The 21,624-nt window shown below is 52.4% G+C and overlaps 1 protein-coding gene and 1 long non-coding RNA gene across 2 annotated transcripts in view; one reads left to right on the top strand and one right to left on the bottom strand.

Annotated features, from left to right (window-relative positions):
• Positions 1–1,775, bottom strand: part of LOC120930266 (E3 ubiquitin-protein ligase Jade-2-like) — a 1,253,604-nt gene extending 1,251,829 nt beyond the window's left edge. The window contains exon 1 of the mRNA XM_040341491.1: positions 855–1,775. The gene's annotated coding sequence lies outside the window, so the exon portion shown is untranslated. The remainder of the gene's footprint in view (positions 1–854) is intronic.
• An 18,986-nt stretch (positions 1,776–20,761) lies between these two features.
• Positions 20,762–21,624, top strand: part of LOC120930852 — a 9,704-nt gene continuing 8,841 nt past the window's right edge. Inside the window, exon 1 of the long non-coding RNA XR_005747744.1 lies at positions 20,762–20,955. This is a non-coding gene — a long non-coding RNA (uncharacterized LOC120930852). The remainder of the gene's footprint in view (positions 20,956–21,624) is intronic.

Below are 21,624 nucleotides of genomic sequence, written 5' to 3' on the forward strand. Positions count from 1 at the left end.
TCATTTTCAAAGCTTAACTGCAGATAGACGCTGATTGGTTACTATGCACAGCGCCTCCAGTTCTGGTCAACCACCCACTATCAAATAAGATATAACCCAGCATCTACAAAAAAAACCTTCCCTCTTCCCCTGTAAACAGGCTGTGTAGATGCCTGGGGCGTGGAGTGCAGGAAGTGTCTGCTGGTGGAGAATAGGCTGTAATCGCATGTTGTGCATTGTGAGTGGGGAGCAGAAATGTTTTTCCAGAGATCCGCTGATCATTTTGTAGAAAACGCCCCCAGAGGTGTCCGATGGCAACCGTGAGTTTCAGAAGGTAAACAACAGCCACGCCCCCTACAGACCTCTCCTTCAACGTGCAACACAGAACCAGCAGTACATTTCTATTGCACTCGTTGACATGACGGCACATCTCGCCCCATCGTCCCACAATGCGATCTCAGACATAACATCACGTTTCCTCCCAGGTCTATGTGACAGCTCCATCCCCACATTCTAGCCGGATCGCCCACTATACCCCCTCTACGATCAGAGGTTGTAATCCTCATCAGAAACGCTGCATATGCCTGGGAGACCATCAACAACACGGACCCCCATGTCTTCCTCCCCTTCTGCAGCGTGCCAACCAAGGGGCACCGGCAGCCGCCCTAGGAGGTCACCGATCGGGCTGGCCTGGTACCGCAGTCATTAGTAAAAGGCACATTTTAGGGCCAGGTCCGATGGCAGGTTGATGGAAAAGTTGTTGTTTCTGGCTCTTCCCCTCCCTCTTGCTCTTTAAACATGACTGCCCAACATGCGCAATGCCTGCGCTGCACCCCCTCCCAACCCCGCCATGGCACAGCCGGGGCTGCCTTTACCTTGCCGCCTGTCGGGTGTCCTCAGAGTGAAATGATCTCAGGTTAGGAGAGGATCCCACGACAAGCACAGCACCACCAGCCTCGTCCACAAAGTCCAGCAGCGGCTCATCGCACACCAACTAAGTGCTTCTGCGTCCTCCGCACACACACAACATCCGGGGGCAATGGCTGGAGATCGCTCACTCCATAGTCCTGCAATGTATGCTGCCTGGGCTCCTCTGAAAGTGGGTGGGTGCTGAGAGGCTTTACTTTGCACTCAATCCTATGGCAGGCTCATGCTGGAGGGCTGTGGTGTGGTTTTCTCTCCTCTGATCTCCAGGTAGGGAGGGGGTGTTACCCATGTTAGTCCCTTCACATGGAGGGGGTCCTTCGCTCCTGCTGGCCCTGGGACCCAGATCAGGTAGATTTCGCAATGTTCCCCCACCTCCCTCTTCCAGACTTTTTTTTTACCAGTGCCCTATGGGGCCAACCCTCCCATCCTCGGCGATCGTCCATCTTCTGTCACTTTGTGCGACCATCAATACTTATGTACCTTTCACTTTGGCTCCCCCTTCCTCTATCTTGTCCTTCTAGAACTATTCCTCCCCCACCTCCCTCCCTCCTATATTTTTTTCACATACACAGCCGCCAACAAGCTGCAGTTTAGGGGCTCACAATGATTAGTGACGTACTTCGGATCTGGATTTCTCCTGCGTCAAAAAAAAGGTTTGTGAAGAGATGGATTTGGGTTGGCGAGGGGGAGGGGCCGCTCCTTCTACGCCCCTTACAAGTGCAAAGGAAGTCAGCCTGGACTCGGCTCCAGTACACAGTGTACAGCGGGCTAGGGGCTGACAGCGAGCCTACAACTTTCCACAAACACCAGACATACATCGTAGTGTTAACACAATCACAGCCTATAGCTGTCAGACGGAATTCCCCTACAGGGGGCTAAACGGCAAATTCTAATTGGCTGCTACGGAATGTAGCACAACATTATTTGTACAAGTAATATAGTGACTAAACACTCTTATTGTAATGCAATAAGAATAAATAGAAACCTCCATTTCAATTTGTATTTAAAGTGGGGGTTCACCCGTACATAACACTTTTTCACTTTAGATGGATGCTCGTTTTGTCTAGGGGAATCGGCTAGTTGTTTTAAAATATGAGCTGTACTTACCGTTTACGAGATGCATCTATTCCGCCGCTTCCGGGTATGGGCTGCGGGACTGGGCGTTCCTATTTTGATTGACAGTCTTCCGAGAGGCTTCCGACGGTCGCATCCATCGCGTCACGATTTTCCGAAAGAAGCCGAACGTCGGTGCGCAGTATAGAGCCGCACCAACGTTCGGCTTCTTTCGGCTACTAGTGACGCGCTGGATGCGACCGTTGGAAGACTGTCAATCAAGAAGGAACGCCCGCTCCCGAAGACCCATACCCGGAAGCGACGGAGAAGATGCATCTCGAAAACGGTAAGTACGGCTCATATTTTAAAACAACTAGCCGATTCCCCTAGACAAAACGAGCATCCATCTAAGGGGAAAAGAGGAAAAAAAAACAACATTGGGTGAACTCCCGCTTTAACTACTTGCCCTCTGGAAGGTTGTTGCCATAACTGACAATTGTGCTGTCATGCGACGCTGTACCAAAATAAAATTGATGTCCCCTTTTCCCCACAAATAGAGATTTCTTTTAGTGGCATTTGATCACCTCTGCAGTTTTTTTTTTTTTGTTTTTTGTTCTTCGCTAAACAAAAAAATACTGCCAATTTACAAAAAAAAATGATATTTCTTACTTTCTGTTATAAAACATATCCAATAAGTTTAAGCCAATATGTATTCTGCTACATGTTTTTGATAAAATAAAATCTCAATAAGCGTATATTGATTGGTTTGCGTAAAAGTTATAGTGTCTACAAACTATGGGATAGATTTATGGAATTGTGTTCAATAGTAATGGCGGCGATCAGCAACTTATGTACTGCGACATTGCGGAGGACAAATCGGACACTAAGTGACACTTTTTGGGGACCAGTGACACCAATACAGTGATCAGTGCTAAAAATATGCATGGTCAATATACTGACACTGGCATGGAAGGGGTTAACATCAGGGGTGCTCAAAGGGTTCAATGTGTTCCTAGGGAGTGCTTGCTAACTCTATGCAGGGTGCTTTTACTGTGGGAAGGCAGAGATCTGTGTTCCTGCTTTGTAGGAACACAACCTTCTGTTCTCACAGAACAGCGATCTGCCTTGATTAGATTGCTGTTCTGCCTGTCTCCCAAACGATCAGTGGGTCCCAGCATATATCGCGTCCGCCCCGCTGATTGGCTCCTATTACAGCGAGAGTGGGTAGCCGGCGGCTCACATGCACGCCCCAGATCCGCAAGTGCAGGATCATGTACAGGTACGTGATCCTTCCCAGGGGAGCCGCTTTGCCGCTGTATATTTACTGTATATGGTCAGCAAGCGGTTAAAGGAGAAGTTTGGGGGTAAATATTTTTTTTTATCTACTCATCTCAATGCTGCAGCTGTCCAACATCATCTCAATACCATTACACAAGAACCAATTCATCGCATAACTGCTGATCACTTGGTTCTCTGACTTCCCAAAGCAGACAGCAGTGACTGTCACTGCTTTCTGCCCCTCCAGCACTCACTGAAGTACCAAGCTGAAGAGGGTGAGCACAGCTGGCTTTAGCTGTCAGCTGTGCACCGAGAGTCAGAGCCAGCTGTCAACTAGGTGGATTCCAACAATATGGGTGGGATCTTTCCAGAGCCTTGAGCTGCTGTGACAGCAGCTTTTAGCTCACTGTCAGCTGACCCTGGGTCACAGGAGAACACAAGTAAGCATGTAAGAGAAGTGTGGCTAGTAAGAGAAGTATGGCTATACTTCTCTATTAATGTGAAGAGAGTATGTACTAGTTGGCAGTGAAGTGAAAGAAGAGTGTAAAATCAGATTGTATAGTGTATGGTCAGTTTAAAACTCAGCACATACATTACAATCTGACCGTACAATCTGTTTATGCATGCAAATTTAGTTTTAACAACACTAGATAATATGCAGTCAAATTTAAACAGTTCAATTAGTAGTTGATAATCCCAGTCCAAACAAAATATAGATAGTGCCCAGGCCCTAGGGGGGTCTGGGTGATGGTAGGACACAGTCCACAATCAGTGGTTAAAAGTTTCACAAGTCCTTTAAGGAATCTGGATAATAGACAATAATCAATGGTCCTTCCGCTGGACAGAATCTTTCTGTGTATAGATTGCACTTATCACCACGTGGATCCACAGCACACTCCTAGGTGAAAGCCCACCACCACTTATGTCAAGCAGCTTACCAGAGGGTTATTGGTATACAGCAGTCGGCTGTGACCCAGCCGCGGCCTTTTGAGGGGGATCCTCCTTCCGGGATCGTACCACCCTTAGCTCCCGCACGTGTGACCAAACACCACCATACGAATCATGAGTAAGAGAAGGCAGACATAGTATAGCACCGCAAAAAATATTTATTTATAAAAAAGCAATTTCGAAAATTACTCACATGGTTTAAAAGAATATCGAGCGTTAAAAAAGTTTTTTTTGCCGGCCGGCGAACATGTGAAGCGGAGCCCTTCCTCCTAACGCGGTGACGTCATCGCGTTAGGAGGAAGGGCTCCGCTTCACATGTTCGCCGGCCGGCAACAAAAACTTTTTTAACGCTCGATATTCTTTTAAACCATGTGAGTAATTTTCGAAATTGCTTTTTTATAAATAAATATTTTTTGCGGTGCTATACTATGTCTACCCCTCACGGATACTGGGATCCGGATGCGGAATAATGGAAGATTCATTCTATTTTCAAGTGGAGGCCCTAGGACTGTCCTTCCCCCGTTGCTCCGAGCTGGCCGTACGGATCCTGCCCTTTGGCCGGTGCAAAAAGTGCCGGATTTTCCTGTTCCAGGTCGAGCCACCCACTGAAGCTCCCCAGGAGTATAGGGTGGACTGGATTTCTGGGACTGTGACCGCAGAGGGGGAGGCCCCATGGTCAGAACCTACCCCATCCATAGTGATTGTTGAACCGGAGATCGTGGATCCGGAGGTCGTCACCGTTTCATATTCGCTGACCCTGCTTTCGGCGGCCCCCCTGTCCAGATCACCGGAGGTGAGTGAAGGGGGATGATGCTGTGTCAAAAGACTGTGTGACTAGCGTGACGAGCACGCAAACCGAAGCTGTGTCGGAGGCCACCACCACTAACATATTCTCTATATGGCACTCCATTGGAAATAAGGGTCCCGCACAGGCTTCCCGCGGCTGCGGTCGATGCTTGCCTACCCACCAACCGGACTTGTCTGTTGCCCCGGCCGGGGTATGTAATTATTTGCCAGCTGAAGAATATGATACTTCAGACCCGGATTCGTCGTCGGATGTTGGAGACGACCACTGGTTTGAACCAGAATTTCCTAAATCCCAAGGCTATGGGGGATTTCGGGCCCACCAATCGAGAAGAAACGCTACGCCCGGAGTGCACCGAGCGCATCGATTCTGAATGTTCCACAACTGACCTGGGGAGTTGTTGAGTCTACTGTTTCTAATGCCACCAACCCCACACCTTCCATAGTGCCTATGCTGAAAAGGGAACCTGACTCTATTGTGCTGCCGGGACCTGGAGACTCTTGCATGTTGCCCAGACTGGCCCGTCTCCAGCGCATTGTTATGCGCAAAGTGGCCACTGAATATGGCTGGGAGTACCCATATGTACCTCCATCCCTTCTCCGGGAAATTGACCAGGAGAGAGAGGGCTGGTACCACAACGCGATATGGGATCATCTGGGTGCACCCAGGTGTGCCAGAAGTACAGACTTCAGTTTTACCCATTTTAACCACAGATTTGAGAGTTGCCTGAGAGAGTGGAGCCCTGGTCGTTATATTTACAGCGACCATGTGGTTCTCAAGTGTCCGGGTAAAGCGGATCAGGTGTTTTCAGTGACCTCCACAAGTTCCAGAGGGAACATTTTTTGCTTTGCCTGACCCGCGGTTCTACAGATAGGGCCCATGCCTATATTTCAATGCCTGCTGCTGCTTTCGAAGAAGATTTGGACAAGAACTATTACCCCTATTCAAGTTATGTTTTTTTTTTTCCCACCGGATCCACATTTTGGTGCATGTGCAGAACTTCGGGTTGGGTTTATATCAGTCAGTTAGAATAGGGTCTTGCCAGTTTCTTCACAGCACCAGGAAAAATTTCAGCGAAGGAGATGCCATCTTCTACATCTCCCTTCTTCTGCTTTACATTCTAAGATGAACGTTGGACTGCCATGTAGTACCAGCGCACTGACCACCAGGGGCAGTGTTCTGCAAATTTTTCTTTTACTACTGCAGAGACTTATTGTAATATATATATTTTTTCCTCTTCTTGCAATTCAGGAAAAAGTCTAGCACTTACTGATATCTCTTTGGGAGGAGGGGAAATCTCATCCTCTGAAGAGAGGGTGCGGTCTCAACTCCAATCTCAGGAGTTAATATATAAGAGTGTGTATATTTTTGGTGTGTGTGTTCTTTTATTTTGTCTTGCAGGTTCTTGACCTTCTATTGACGCTGTCGGAGACTGGGGCAGTTTAGATAGTCAGGGTTGTGCAATTCCATAGTTATTACTGTAGTATTCAAGGAAACTAATGTTTTATTTCTCAAAGTTTGTATTTATGCTTTCCTACTTTCTCTCTGTTGCTGTTACGCAGAATCAGGCCAGGCCTTTGTTAGGACACTGGGGACAGTGTAATTTCAAGTGGGGGGAGTGTGTAGCGCCTGTGTACTTTCAGTCCAGGTGCTATTTTAAATTTAGAGGGGGATTAGAGAGTTAGTTTACTCTCATCCAGCTAATTCATGTAAATTAGGCCTCTACTCTAGCTGGGCTGTACTGCCAGTTCATTCTGTGTTCCAGAGATACCTTTCCATCTCTGGGCGACAGGTGGCAGCAGTGGAGTTCAGTCTGAAGCGCTTCTTACCAGCAGCCAATCAGAAGAGTTTCTCCCTCGCGGGGCATGCTGGGGGAGGGTACTTCTAGGGGAGACGCCATTTTGTGGGGTCGTCTTCTGCTGGTTCCGGGTGCGGCACACACCTTCAGGGAGTGCACACATCACGGGCCCCAGGGATATGGCCTACCAGGCCGGGGCACACGTGCTACGTAGTGTCCTTGGTTCGGGGACCATGATGGCCCGGAGCAACTGAAGCTGTGGTGGGGCCTCAGTCATCTACTGGGTCCCCCAAATTTCTGAGGAGGATCCCAAGCGAGTTGTGCTGTTCGGTGGGGAGTCAGTCTGAGGAGAGCCCGGAGGCAGGCAATTCAATAGGGACTATACAATCCATCGGGGATCAAGGTGACCGGACATTGACAGTTTGTCTGCATGGCAACCTGTCAGGCGGTGACCATTTGAGAGACTACCTGAGGGAGATTCAGGCAAATTACAGTACTGAGGATTTGCTGTATTATTTACATTCCAGGGAAAAGGGCTGTTGCCGTGTTGGGCAAGAATAAAAGCACAAGAAAAAGGCTGTTTGGACATTCCATTACTGCTCTCATCATCATCATACCCCTAAATACATCACAGAAGGTAACATGCCATCCTAAATCTAACCAGCGGCTCCTGCGGGGGTAGTGCTACACACACAAAGCTGTAACCTGGGCTAGGCCAACAAGGCCCAGGCCAGCAGGGAAAGAGTCCCCGCCGGCTTGCGCTACACTGTTAGTATAACGCAAGCTGCTCAAAGTAGAACTATAGGCAACACTTTTATTTTGGATAGAGTAAGGGAGGATTATAGCACCTGTCAGTTTATTTTTTACCATCCCTGTTCCATTGCAGAGATTTCTCTTCACTTCCTGCTTCATAGCCAAACAGGAAGTGAGAGGAAATCCATGTAAATTAAAGTGGAAGTAAACCCTCCTATTTATTTCAGCCAAGGAATCTGCCATCTTGGTCTCTGTTTAATATGCAACTGCCATGATGCTGCACATGTGATCAGTTATGAAACCAGCCATTGGATGGTTTGACAGTTTGGTTGAGAGCACAAGCACATGTGGTATCCCGGGAATGTTACCTGTTTTTTTAAACTATCAAATAGATGGGTTTACTTCCGCTTTAAGGGAATCCATTGCCCCACCCACCCACACAAGCCCTAAGAACTAGTGTCCCCATTTGAAAATTTTAAGGTGTGTCTTAAACAGAAAGGGGTGTGTCCTTGACAGCAAGGGGTGGGTCATATTTAAATTAGGGGTGCCCAAGTTTAGCCAGGCCTAGGGCAGCACAAAACCTAAATATACTACTGCAGTGCTCAAAATGTCAAGTCCTGAGCCACTAGCCAGGCCTTAAGAGTTACTGACCACTAGTTGCACCACCCAACCCCTCCCCTGCCCCACCCCTAAACACGCCCTTGTAAATTATCTCATGAAATGACACTGTTAAATGTTTTAAGCAGAAGTTCCAAAAATAATTATTATTAACAACAACGTTAATAATATTAACTTAAAACATATCAGTACCCATCAGTGCAGCTTTACGGTGCCCATGAATGCAGCCTCACTGTGCCCCATCAAACGCAGCCTCACTGTGCCCCATCAAACGCAGCCTCACTGTGCCCCATCAATTGCAACGTTGCAGTGTCACCGTGGCCCATTAAATGCAGTTTCAATGTGCCCTATCAAATGCAGCGTCACCGTGCCCCATCAAATGCAACTTTACCGTGCCCCATCAAATGCAGCATCGCCGTGCCCCATCTATTGCAGTGTCGCAGTGCCCCATCAATTGCAGCGTCACTGTGCTTCATGAATTGCAGCGTCACTGTGCCCCATCAAATGCAGCATCACCGTGCCCCATCAAATGCAGCGTCGCAGTGCCCCATGCAATGCAGCATCGCCGTGCCCCATAAATTGCAGTGTCGCAGTGCCCCATCAATTGCAGCGTCACCGTGCCCCATCAAATGCAGCTTCACTGTGCCCCATTAAATGCAGCATCGTCGTGCCCCATCGATTGCAGCGTCGCAGTGCCCCATCCAATGCAGCGTCACCGTGGCCCATTTAATGCAGTTTCACTGTGCCCCATCACTCCAGACTCACCATTGCCTTGATGCTGGTTCACAAAAAGGCGGACATCTCCCACTGTGTTACGGAGCTGGGTCTGTGTTCGGCGGCTCCGTGTAACAAGGTCCTGCCCCCCTAGACCGGCTTGTGTGATAGGCGGATCACTGAATCAATCTACTATCACACGAGACGGTCTAGGGGGGCGGAACCTTGTTACACGGAGCTGCCGAACACAGACCCAGCTCCGTAACACACACAGTGGGAGATGTCCCCTGTGTGCATGTGATACACAATAGGAGGAGACCGCTGAAGCTTCAGTCCAGCCATGCCGCTCTGTGTCCTCCGGCTGACAGTTTCCTGGCTGTTCGCTTCAGCTAGGAAACTGTCAGCCTGCTCCGTCCCTGTACATCACTCGTCCTGCACTAATTTCCACTCGCAAAATGCGAGCAGGCGAGTGGAATTTTTGAGGGCTGCACTACTGTATACATGTGTGCTGTGGCCAAACTGCATCACAGCAGTATGAAGCCAGCCTAAGGCTGTTTTTTTATCTGTTCAGCATGTAGGCACACTATTTATTTCAATGGGCTTCCCTATCCACATAAACACAAGAAAAACAAAAAGTCCCCGGGCCCTTAAAAAAAGAATGCACTGCACTGAATCACACCGTTTTTGAAAGGGGGGGGGGGTCACGCGGTGTTCCTCACCTGCATATTAGTTAAAGGGGAGTTCCAGACATTTGTATGTTTATTAAAAGTCAGCAGCAACAAAAAGTGTAGCTGCTGGCTTTTAATAAACAGACACTTACCTGCTCCAGCGACGCGCTGGCCGGGGCTCCGCTCCTCTCCCCCCCCCTCCCCGGCCGGTGATGTAAAATTTCCTCGGACCTGTGAAAATATCGTACCCGCTTCACTTCCGGTGCTCGTGCGTCAGAGCACAGCTGATCGCGGGTCCACGGCGCATGCGCTGCGCATGCGCAGACGCTTTTTTCGTCCATGAAAATCCTCGACTCGGGTGGGCGGGCGGAGGCGGAGCAGGATTCACAATTACATTGCCGCCAGCACCGCCTCCAGCCCCGTCCCTAAGCAGAGGTTTATTGAGGTCCGTAAAAAGCATAGACTCGGGTGGGCGGGCGGAGGCGGAGCAACATTCTAAATGACATTCAATGAGGCTTTTAAAACATCACCCATGTATAATAAAATGTTACATTGTTTTTCGACGTTGTTGTTAAAGACTGTCAAGAAAATGTGTATTTAGGTGGAGAGCTTCTGAATACCTGACCAACAAACAAATTTCCATTTTATTACTCATTTCAATGGGACAGTTTAAGGTGAAACTTTAGGTTTGATTCAACTTTGAAATGAAACGTTACCCAAAAAGTAAAGTTCCGCTCTTCTGTATTTTTTTAGGCTCCATGTACACGGGACCATCCTCCCAGCTGTACGAATCACCCCCACCGCCATCCTCCCAGCTGTACGAATCACCCCCCCTCCCCACCGCCATCCTCCCAGCTGTACGAATCACCCCCCACCGCCATCCTCCCAGCTGTACGAATCACCCCCCCCCCACCGCCATCCTCCCAGCTGTACGAATCACCCCCCCCCCACCGCCATCCTCCCAGCTGTACGAATCACCCCCCCCCCACCGCCATCCTCCCAGCTGTACGAATCCCCCCCCCCCACCGCCATCCTCCCAGCTGTACGAATCCCCCTGTGATACATTTGCCTATATGTCTCAGTTTACTGCTCCCTGCTAGCCAGGTTATTGATGTGCTAATGTCCCCTCACTATTTCTAAAGGTTAATTGATCTATTGTGTTGTGTGAAGGAGAGCTGGGTTTAAGTGGCTTGTGTTAATTATTCTGATTGCTTCATTGTGGTAATTATGTCTCTATATGCGGGGTCGAGCGGTCTGGTTGATGTATTCAGTACAGCTAGTGCTCAGCGTCATTGATGTCATTGTCTAAAGAAAATGTGTTTCAGCATCGGCCCCGTCGTGTCTACCTATAATCTGTATGGAAGCCCCAGTGTGAGGGGGGCGGAGATTTGTCATTGTAACAGTTTTGGAAATGACATATAAGCTGTGTGTTATAACATTAAAGTCTGTGTTGTTCAAGCAGTAAGCTGGTCTCATGTGTGGCTTTCTGGGCGATTCCAGGGATATCCCTCCTCGTGGAATATTGGGGTGATTTTCGTTATGGGAAGAAGGGAACGTTGACGGGGATATCATACCGATACCGTCACAATTGGTTGGTAGCAGTGGGATTTTTCCCTTCTATTCCCCTTCACACCCGGATTCCAAGCAGACACTGGAAGAACTACTGGAAGTTCGTGGAAGGATTGCTAGCAACAAAACCAAGCGGGTCATCATAGCAGAATCAATGGAGCTAGACCAGGAGGACGGGATTGCAGCAACGCCAGCAGTACAAGAGATGGAGACACCAGTGATTCAGGAGGAGGAATCGCCAGCCAACAAGCTAATGAGAGAGAAGCTAGCGTGGTTCGGCCCGAACCCAACGCCAGATGTGGTACTGAAAGTGATGGACATGTTAGTAAACGCAGAGCTACAGAAGGCTAAAGAAATAAGAGACGCGGAGCTACAGGAGGATAAACAAATAAGGGACGCAGAACTACAGAAGGATAAACAAATAAGGGACGCAGAGCTACAGTTAAAACTGGCAGCAGTCCAACAAGCAGCCGCACCTTCTACGAACAGTGAGTACAGCACAGCAGACGCAAGGAAGATTCCGTTTAGCGCTTTTAAAGCTTTTGATGAAAAGGACTGTGAGATTGATAACTTCCTGGCGGATTTTGAGCGACAATGTAACCTGCACCGAATAGCTAGAGGAGACTGGGTTTCAATATTGTCAGGCAAACTGTCAGGCAAAGCTTCTGATGCTTTCCGGACCGTGCCAGATCAGGATATCCATAGCTACGCCCGGGTTAAAGAAGTGCTCCTGGCTCGTTATGCAGTAACCCCAGAGTCCCACCGACAGAAGTTCAGGGACTCACGCAAAACCACGAAAGACTCTTATGCGGAATGGGCATGCCAATTGTCCCGGTCGGCCTCTAACTGGGCTAACAGCAGCCAGGCCACCACCGCAGAGGACATTTTGCAACTAATGCTCCTGGAGCAATTTTACAATCACATCCAGACGGACGTCAAGGATTGGGTGAGAGATCGCAGGCCCATGACTCTACCAGAGGCCGCGAAGTTGGCGGATGAATATGCAGATACTCGCAAGACGAACCAGGTCACACCACAGGAACAACCTCCACCACAAACGGTGCCCTCACACCCACCAACCGCTAGATACCAACCTCCTAACAGACCGGTGACATCTAGCCCTCGCTATCATCGCCAGGAGGGCAACGAACAACGCTGCTTCCGGTGCAAACAGCTGGGTCACTTCAAGCAGAATTGCCCCATGAATGACAACACCAGGTCAAATTGGTCTCAACCTGGGTACCGCCCACCAGCAGCAGCCCATTGTGTAGACTCGGCTTGGGATCCAAAGGAGCTGGGTCAGGAAGAACCATTGGGCACCCCTTACGAAGCCCTCATGGTACAATCTGTTATTACGGACAACAGGAAACACCATTGTCAGCTGGTCATGGGCGACAGCCCTGAGCCGGAGGGGCCCTGGAGGGAGCTGGGCAGAAAGAGGCACCGCCGGCCACCCTTCAAGAAGAAGAGGTCCTGGAAGCCGTATAACAAGCTGACCTGGGAGGAGAAGAAGCGACTGGAGGAGAGGGAGTCGCAGCGGGCGTCCCAGATGCGTGCCGAGATGTTCGCCAAGGGCCCACCGGTGGCCCCTTACACCACCACCCAGTTCCTGATGATGAAGGACCACGTGGAGAGCCTGCAGGACATGAGCAAGCAGGAGCTGATCCGTGAGTACATAGAGCTGGAGGAGTGCATAAGCCGCAGGGAGGAGGAGAACAACCACCTGAGGTCACAGCAGCATGAACTGGAGATGGAGCTGGAGAAGCTCCAAGAGGAGAACCGGCGGCTGCGGAGGGAGCAGGGGGTGGCTGACCTTATGGGGCTCTGATTCCCCCCCCCCCCCCCCCCCGGACTCTGAGCACCAGTGCTACAGCATTTCAACAAATATAACTTTTTCTTTTTATGAATCTCCTGGGATTGTCACTTCAGAGCCATAACCTGGCCCCTCCCATAGCGGGACACCTAGACGGCGGCGCACAGACCCATTCGCTGTCTTCACACTGACTTCTGGTGACTTTGCAGATCGCACAAAGACTTGGGGACTGACCGGCGTGTGATCTGACGACCCGGTGACATACCTGAGTCTGAAGCAGTTGCCAAGGGAGGTCAGTCATGCCAAACGGAGTTAACCTCTGACTAATAGCTCTGAACCCGTCAACCCTACTGGACCAGGGAAGGTCCAACCGGGTTTGCCGGAGCAGGGAGCAAAAGGGGGGCCATTGTGATACATTTGCCTATATGTCTCAGTTTACTGCTCCCTGCTAGCCAGGTTATTGATGTGCTAATGTCCCCTCACTATTTCTAAAGGTTAATTGATCTATTGTGTTGTGTGAAGGAGAGCTGGGTTTAAGTGGCTTGTGTTAATTATTCTGATTGCTTCATTGTGGTAATTATGTCTCTATATGTGAGGTCGAGCGGTCTGGTTGATGTATTCAGTACAGCTAGTGCTCAGCGTCATTGATGTCATTGTCTAAAGAAAATGTGTTTCAGCATCGGCCCCGTCGTGTCTACCTATAATCTGTATGGAAGCCCCAGTGTGAGGGGGGCGGAGATTTGTCATTGTAACAGTTTTGGAAATGACATATAAGCTGTGTGTTATAACATTAAAGTCTGTGTTGTTCAAGCAGTAAGCTGGTCTCATGTGTGGCTTTCTGGGCGATTCCAGGGATATCCCTCCTCGTGGAATATTGGGGTGATTTTCGTTATGGGAAGAAGGGAACGTTGACGGGGATATCATACCGATACCGTCACACCCCCCCCCCACCGCCATCCTCCCAGCTGTACAAATCACACCCCCCCACCGCCATCCTCCCAGCTGTACAAATCACCCCCCCCCCACCGCCATCCTCCCAGCTGAACGAATCACCCCCCCCCACCGCCATCCTCCCAGCTGTACGAATCACCCCCCCACCACCATCCTCCCAGCTTTACGAATCACCCCCCCCCCCCACCACCATCCTCCCAGCTGTACGAATCACCCCCCACCACATCCTCCCAGCTGTAGGAATCAGACCCCCCATCCTTCCAGCTGTAGGGATCAGACCTGTAGTAAAAAATCCTCGGACCTGTGAAAAAATCGGACCGCGTCACTTCCGGTGCTCGTACGTCAGGAGCACAGCTGATCGCGGGTCCAAGGCGCATGCGCAGATGCTTTTTTTTTGGTCCGTGAATATCCTAGACTGGGGTAGGTCACTTGTGCCCGTCATACGCCGCCAGTGTGCCCACTATTTGCAGCCACTTGTGCCCGTCATACGCAGCACTTGTGCCCTCCATATGCAGTCACTTGTACCCGTCATACGCGGCACTTCCTTCTTCTTCTTCTTCTGTAGTGGCGGCTGTGGCTCCTGTGTCCGCTTGGCTCCTCAGGCTTCCTCCGTCATGTCTCCTTTTCCGCCAAAGCGTTAGGCATCCAATAGGATCGCCTAAAGCTTTGGCCAATCGGGAGACAGGTTTTACTGACCTGCCTGCTGATTGGCAAGGAGGAACTTTGGTGTGAAAATAGCTTCTGGCTCTTATCACGTGCTTAAAGCGGTAGTTCACCCACAATCCCATGATGTTACCATCGAGACAGGCATTGTAGCGCGAGCTACAGTATGCCTGTCCCGATTTTTTTAACCCCGTACTCACCTCGTAGTCGTCCATCGTAGATTCCGGCTCCCGCGGGGAATGGGCGTGCCTATGGAGAGGGAGGATGATTGACGGCCGGCCCTGGCACGTCACTCTCCCCGAAGACAGCCGGAGTAGGTCTCGGCTCTTCACGGCGCGTGCGCACAGGCTATGCGCACGCGTCGTGAAGACCAAGCCTATTTCGGCTATTTCCGGAGAAGCGTGACGCGCCAGAGCCGGCCGTCAATCATCCTCCGTCTCCAGAGGCACGCCCATTCCCCGGTATCTTCGATGGACGACTACAAGGTGAGTATGGGGGGAAAAAATTCGGGACAGGCATACTGTAGCTCGCGCTACAGTGCCTGATTTAAAGGTAAAAGATAAAAATTTTTTTTTTTTCCTGTCGATAGGGTGAACCCCCGCTTTAAAGATACACACCCCGGCATCCTGCGTCCGGCATCCTGAAAGGGGCCAGGCACATGAATAGGGAGGGCGGCAGAGGTGACGGGGGCGGTGCCCATGTATTGTGGGCCCACCATGCAGGGGCCACCACTGGTCTTTGATCTCTGTCAAGTGCTGGGGTCTGGATCACCTCCGCTGCTTTTCCTCCAATCGGGCCAAAGAAGCTGAGTGCGAGTTAACCTATAGCCCTCACACTGGAGACTTGCACACCATCATCATGGCATCCCAGGACGGTGGGTATCAGGTCACGGGAAGGCAGAGCGCATGTGTGTCCCGCTTTGGGGTCACTGGTGGCTTAGGGAGAAGGAGAGGGCCCCTGGGTGGACGTGGGAGAAGGAGATGGCACCTGGGTGTTTGGAGGAGGAGAGGGCCCCTGGGTATCCGTGGGAGAAGGAGAGGGCACCTGGGTGTTTGGAGGAGGAGAGGGCCCCTTGGTGGCCATTTAGTGAAGAAGAGGGCCCCTGGGTGGCCGGGGGAGACGGAGAGAGAACCTGGGTGGTTGGCAGAGAAGGAGTGGGCCCCTGGCTGTTTGAAGGAGAAGGAGATGGGCCACAGTGTGGGCCAAATTGGAAGAGCTGATCCTTGGGTGGTTGGAGGAGGAGAGGGTGCCACCCTTCTCCCCTTAGGACGGGGACAGACACCCTTCTCTCCCGAGAGGTAGGGGACACCATTCTCTCCCCTGGAGGACAGGGACACCATTCTCTCCCCCGGATGACGGGGACACCATTCTCTCCCCCGAGGACGAGGACACCCTTCTCTCCCCAGAGGTAGGGGACACCATTCTCTCCCTCGGAGGACGGGGACACCATTCTCTCCCCCGGAGGACGGGGACACCATTCTCTCCCCCGAGGACACCCTTCTCTCCCCAGAGGTAGGGGACACCATTCTCTCCCCTGGAGGATGAGGACACCATTCTCTCCCCCGGAGGACGAGGACACCAGGGCTGGACAGAGGAGGTGAGTGCTGCGGGGAACCAGAGCATCATGCGGGACAGGGGATAGAGGCACATGGGGGACCAGAGCATCATGGGGGGGGGTATAGAGGAGCAGGAGAGGAACAGAGAAGCATGTGTGGGAACAGAGAAGCAGGGGGGGTATCAGTGGAGCACAGGGGGGACCAGAGAAGCATGAGGGTAAGAGGAGGGGGGGAGATAGAGAAGCATGTGGGGGAACAGAGAAGCAGGGGGAGAACCAGAAGAGCAGAGAGGGGGACAGAGGCGCATGGGGGCCGGCCGCCATGGGAGAGACTTGTCAAAGTGTATGAAGTCCAGGGCAATATTTTTGTCCCAGTCCAGCCCTGGTGTCCCCGTCCTCCGGGGGAGAGAAGGGTGTCCCCGTCCTCCGGGGGAGAGAAGGGTGTCCCCGTCCTCCGGGGGAGAGAAGGGTGTCCCCGTCCTCCGGGGGAGAGAAGGGTGTCCCCGTCCTCCGGGGGAGAGAAGGGTGTACCCGTCCTCCGGGGGAGAGAATGGTGTCCCCGTCCTCCGGGGGAGAGAAGGGTGTCCCCTACCTCTGGGGAGAGAAGGGTGTCCTCGTCCTCGGGGGAGAGAATGGTGTCCTCGGGGGAGAGAATGGTGTCCTCGTCTCCGGGGAGAGAAGGGTGTTCCCGTCCTCCGGGGGAGAGAAGGGTGTCCTCGTCCTCCGGGGGAGAGAAGGGTGTCCTCGTCCTCCGGGGGAGAGAATGGTGTCCTCGTCCTCCGGGGGAGAGAATGGTGTTCCCTACCTCTGGGGAGAGAAGGGTGTCCTCGTCCTCGGGGGAGAGAATGGTGTCCCCGACCTCTCGGGGAGAGAATGGTGTCCCTGTCCTCCAGGGGAGAGAATGGTGTCCTCGTCCTCCGGGGGAGAGAATGGTGTCCCCGCATGGGCACCGCCCCCGTCACCTCTGCCGCCCTCCCTATTCATGTGCCTGGCCCCTTTCAGGATGCGGGACGCATGAAATACTATGGCGGGAATAGGCGGGGTGTGTATCTTTAAGCACGTGATAAGAGCCAGAAGCTATTTTCACACCAAAGTTCCTCCTTGCCAATCAGCCGGCAGGTCAGTAAAACCTGTCTCCCGATTGGCCAAAGCTTTAGGCGATCCTATTGGATGCCTAACGCTTTAGCGGAAAAGGAGACATGACGGAGGAAGCCTGAGGAGCCAAGCGGACACAGGAGCCACAGCCGCCACTGCAGAAGAAGAAGAAGGAAGTGCCGCGTATGACGGGTACAAGTGACTGCATATGGAGGGCACAAGTGCTGCGTATGACGGGCACAAGTGGCTGCAAATAGTGGGCACACTGGCTGCGTATGACGGGCACAAGTGACCTACCCCAGTCTAGGATATTCACGGACCAAAAAAAAAGCATCTGCGCATGCGCCTTGGACCAGCGATCAGCTGTGCTCCTGACGTACGAGCACCGGAAGTGACGCGGTCCGATTTTTTCACAGGTCCGAGGATTTTTTACTACAGGTCTGATCCCTACAGCTGGAAGGTGGGGGGGGGTGATTCGTACAGCTGGGAGGATGGCGGTGGGGGGGGGGTGATCCCTACAGCTGGGAGGATGGCGGTGGGGGGGGGGGTGATTCGTTCAGCTGGGAGGATGGCGGTGGGGGGGGTGATTCGTACAGCTGGGAGGATGGCGGTGGGGGGGGGGGGGGGTGATTCGTACAGCTGGGAGGATGGCGGTGGGGGGTGATTCGTACAGCTGGGAGGATGGCGGTGGGGGGGGGGGTGATTCGTACAGCTTTGAGGATGGCGGTGGGGGGGGTGATTCGTACAGCTGGGAGGATGGCGGTGGGGGGGGGGGTGATTCGTACAGCTGGGAGGGTGGGGGTGATTCGTACAGCTGGGAGGACGGCGGTGGGGGGGGTGATTCGTACAGCTGGGAGGATGGCGGTAGGGGGGGGGGGGGTGATTCGTACAGCTGGGAGGATGGCGGTGGGGGGGGGGGGTGATTCATACAGCTGGGAGGATGGCGGTGGGGGGGGGGAATGATTCGTACAGCTGGGAGGATGGCGGGGGGGGGGGGGGTGATTCGTACAGCTGGGAGGATGGCGGTGGGGGGTGATTGGTACAGCTGGGAGGATGGTGGTGGTGGGGGGGTGATTCGTACAGCTGGGAGGATGGCGGTGGGGGGGGGGGGGGTGATTCGTACAGCTGGGAGGATGGTGGTGGGGGGGTGGGGTGATTCGTACAGCTGGGAGGATGGCGGTGGGGGTGATTCGTACAGCTGGGAGGATGGTGGTGGGGGGGTGATTCGTACAGCTGGGAGGATGGCGGTGGGGGGGGGGTGATTCGTACAGCTGGGAGGATGGCGGTGGGGGTGATTCGTACAGCTGGGAGGTGGGGGGGGGTGTGATTCGTACAGCTGGGAGGATGGCGGTGGGGGGGGGGGGGTGATCCCTACAGCTGGGAGGATGGCGGTGGGGGGGGGGGTGATTCGTTCAGCTGGGAGGATGGCGGTGGGGGGTGATTCGTACAGCTGGGAGGATGGCGGTGGGGGGGGGGGGTGATTCGTACAGCTTTGAGGATGGCGGTGGGGGGGGGGGTGATTCGTACAGCTGGGAGGATGGCGGTGGGGGGGGTGATTCGTACAGCTGGGAGGGTGGCGGTGGGGGGGGGGGTGATTCGTACAGCTGGGAGGATGGCGGTGGGGGGGGTGATTCGTACAGCTGGGAGATTGGCGGTGGGGGGGGTGATTCGTACAGCTGGGAGGATGGCGGTGGGGGGTGATTCGTACAGCTGGGAGGATGGCGGTGGGGGGGGGGGGTGATTCGTACAGCTGGGAGGATGGCGGTGGGGGGTGATTCGTACAGCTGGGAGGATGGCGGTGGGGGGTGATTCGTACAGCTGGGAGGATGGCGGTGGGGGGGGGGGGTGATTCGTACAGCTGGGAGGATGGTCCCGTGTACATGGAGCCTAAAAAAATACAGAAGAGCGGAACTTTACTTTTTGGGTAACGTTTCATTTCAGAGTTGAATCAAACCTAAAGTTCCACCTTAAACTGTCCCATTGAAATGAGTAATAAAATGGAAATTTGTTTGTTGGTCAGGTATTCAGAAGCTCTCCACCTAAATACACATTTTCTTGACAGTCTTTAATATTGCGCACACCCGGGCAACGTCGAAAAACAATGTAACATTTTATTATACATGGGTGATGTTTTAAAAGCCTCATTTAGCCTCATTGAATGTCATTTAGAATGTTGCTCCGCCTCCGCCCACCCGAGTCTATGCTTTTTACGGACCTCAAGAAGCCTCTGCTTAGGGACGGGGCTGGAGGCGGTGCTGGCGGCAATGTAATTGTGAATCCTGCTCCGCCTCCGCCCGCCCACCCGAGTCAAGGATTTTCATGGACGAAAAAAAGCGCCTGCGCAGCGCATGCGCCGCGCATGCGCCGTGGACCCGCGATCAGCTGTGCTCTGACGTACGAGCACCGGAAGTGACGCGGGTCCGATATTTTCACAGGTCCGAGGAAATTTTACATCACCGGCGTCTTCATTCTCAGTGTGGGCACCCGGCCGTGACAGCTTTCGGCTTCACGGCCGGGCACCCACTGCGCATGTGCGAGCGGCGCCGTGTAATTGGCCAGGAGATCGCCTAGGACCTGTGACGTGTCCTAGGCGATCGCCTACAGCAGCCCCTTCCTGTAGGCGATTAAGCTTAGTCGCCTACAGGAAGGAGGAAGTGGGACAGGAAGTCCCACTCTTCCTGAAGCCCCCACTCCCCCCCCCCAAAAAAAAATGACATGCCAAATGTGGCATGTTAGGGGGAGAGGAGTGGGTTAAGAGGAAGTTCCAAATTTGGGTGGAACTCCTCTTTAAGAATTGCAGTTGGTTTGCAGTAACCCACAGCAACCGGTTTACGCTGTACTAAAAGTGAATTGGCCTGTGATTTTTATTAAGAACATTCCAGTAGGTGCCATTGCCACCTAACTGGCTCTATATGGAGAAATGAACATGCTTCGTGCGGTCTACCCCACTAGCAGCACACAGCGCCCCTTAATTCCACGCCCAGTGAGGGATTTGGTCACCTGCAGTCTGTAAAATGACATAACGTGCAGGTGTTTCCTCGCTGCCGGTGAAGCATGGAGATCTGTATCCCATGAAGATCGGTATCCCTGCCATCACGGGACGCGCAGAGTTAGGCTGTGAGGAGATGGCGGGGGTCACACGCAGTAAGAATTAGAAGACGGCGGGACTCGCGTCTCGTGCACACACTGTGGGCGGGGTCATGTTGACATGCTCCAGATTATTCCACCACATCGATGCTTTTTAGCTGCGTGTTTATGAGGCTGCGAGTTGTCTGTCGGCCGCGCTCCACACAGCTCCTCCCCTCCCATATTTCCCGCCTCGTTGTCTGGCCGAACGGCCCGCCCTCCGATAGAAAAGACATTACGGATGCAGCTGCCTTCCAAGCAAGATAGCAGCGGACCACGCCCCCTCAACCAGACAGCGTTTGGGGCTGCCAAACATGGCGCCCGCGTGACGTCAGCGGTTCCCGCCCAGATAGGGTTTTAAGAACTGCTCTGTTTTGAACGGATCAAAGCGGGAAAATGGTGTGTTATTTGACGGTAGCGTCTAGTTCCTGGCCAGTAGAAGGACCCTGGTGATGTCACAGACCATGTGACTGTTTGGTCACATGGTACAGAGATGTACAGGAAGTGATCACAAGCCATGCGGCTGCTCAGCTAAACAACAGACTTTTCTCTGCTTCATATCTCTGCCAAAGAGTAGGAGTGTCTGTGGTTGTATATGGAAGTGATCACAACCCCAACCTATGCGGCTGCTCTGCTAAACAGGTGTGTGCACCGACTTTTCTCTGCCAAGGAGTAGGACTGTCTGTTGATGTATATGGGGGGGATGGTGAATAGGAGGCTACAGAGCAGAGCACATGTCTTCACCCTCAAGGTTTCTCCCTCCATCTTCTTTTATATTATATCCTCTCTGTACCTCTCCCTGTATACCTCAATCTCTCTCTCTCTCTATCTATCTATCTATCTCTATCTCTGTATACCTCCCTCTCTATCTCTCTCTGTATACCCCCCGGTTCGCTGGTTCGAATCCCAACCACGACACCATCTGCCTGGAGTTTGCATGTTCTCCCTGTGTCTGCGTGGGTTTCCTCCGGGTACTCCGGTTTCCTCCCACACTCCAAAGACATGCTGGTAGGTAAATTGGATCTCGTCCAAATTGGCACATTATATATGTATATATGTGTGTATGACTGTGTGTCCCTAGCGTGTCATGATCCTACGGGGTAAAAATGACCGCACCAGCCAAGCAGATACTGGCATGACACTCGCATGCGTTGCGCTATACAAGTCATTCATTCTCTGTATACTCTCTCTCTCGCTCTCTCTGTATTCTCTCTCTCGCTCTCTCTGTATACCCCCCTCTCTCTGTATTCTCTCTCGCTCTCTCTGTATTCTCTCTCTCGCTCTCTCTGTATACCCCCCTCTCTCTCTCTC

This window comes from Rana temporaria, chromosome 3, assembly GCF_905171775.1.
Source record: "Rana temporaria chromosome 3, aRanTem1.1, whole genome shotgun sequence".
Taxonomy (NCBI): Eukaryota; Metazoa; Chordata; class Amphibia; order Anura; family Ranidae; genus Rana; species Rana temporaria.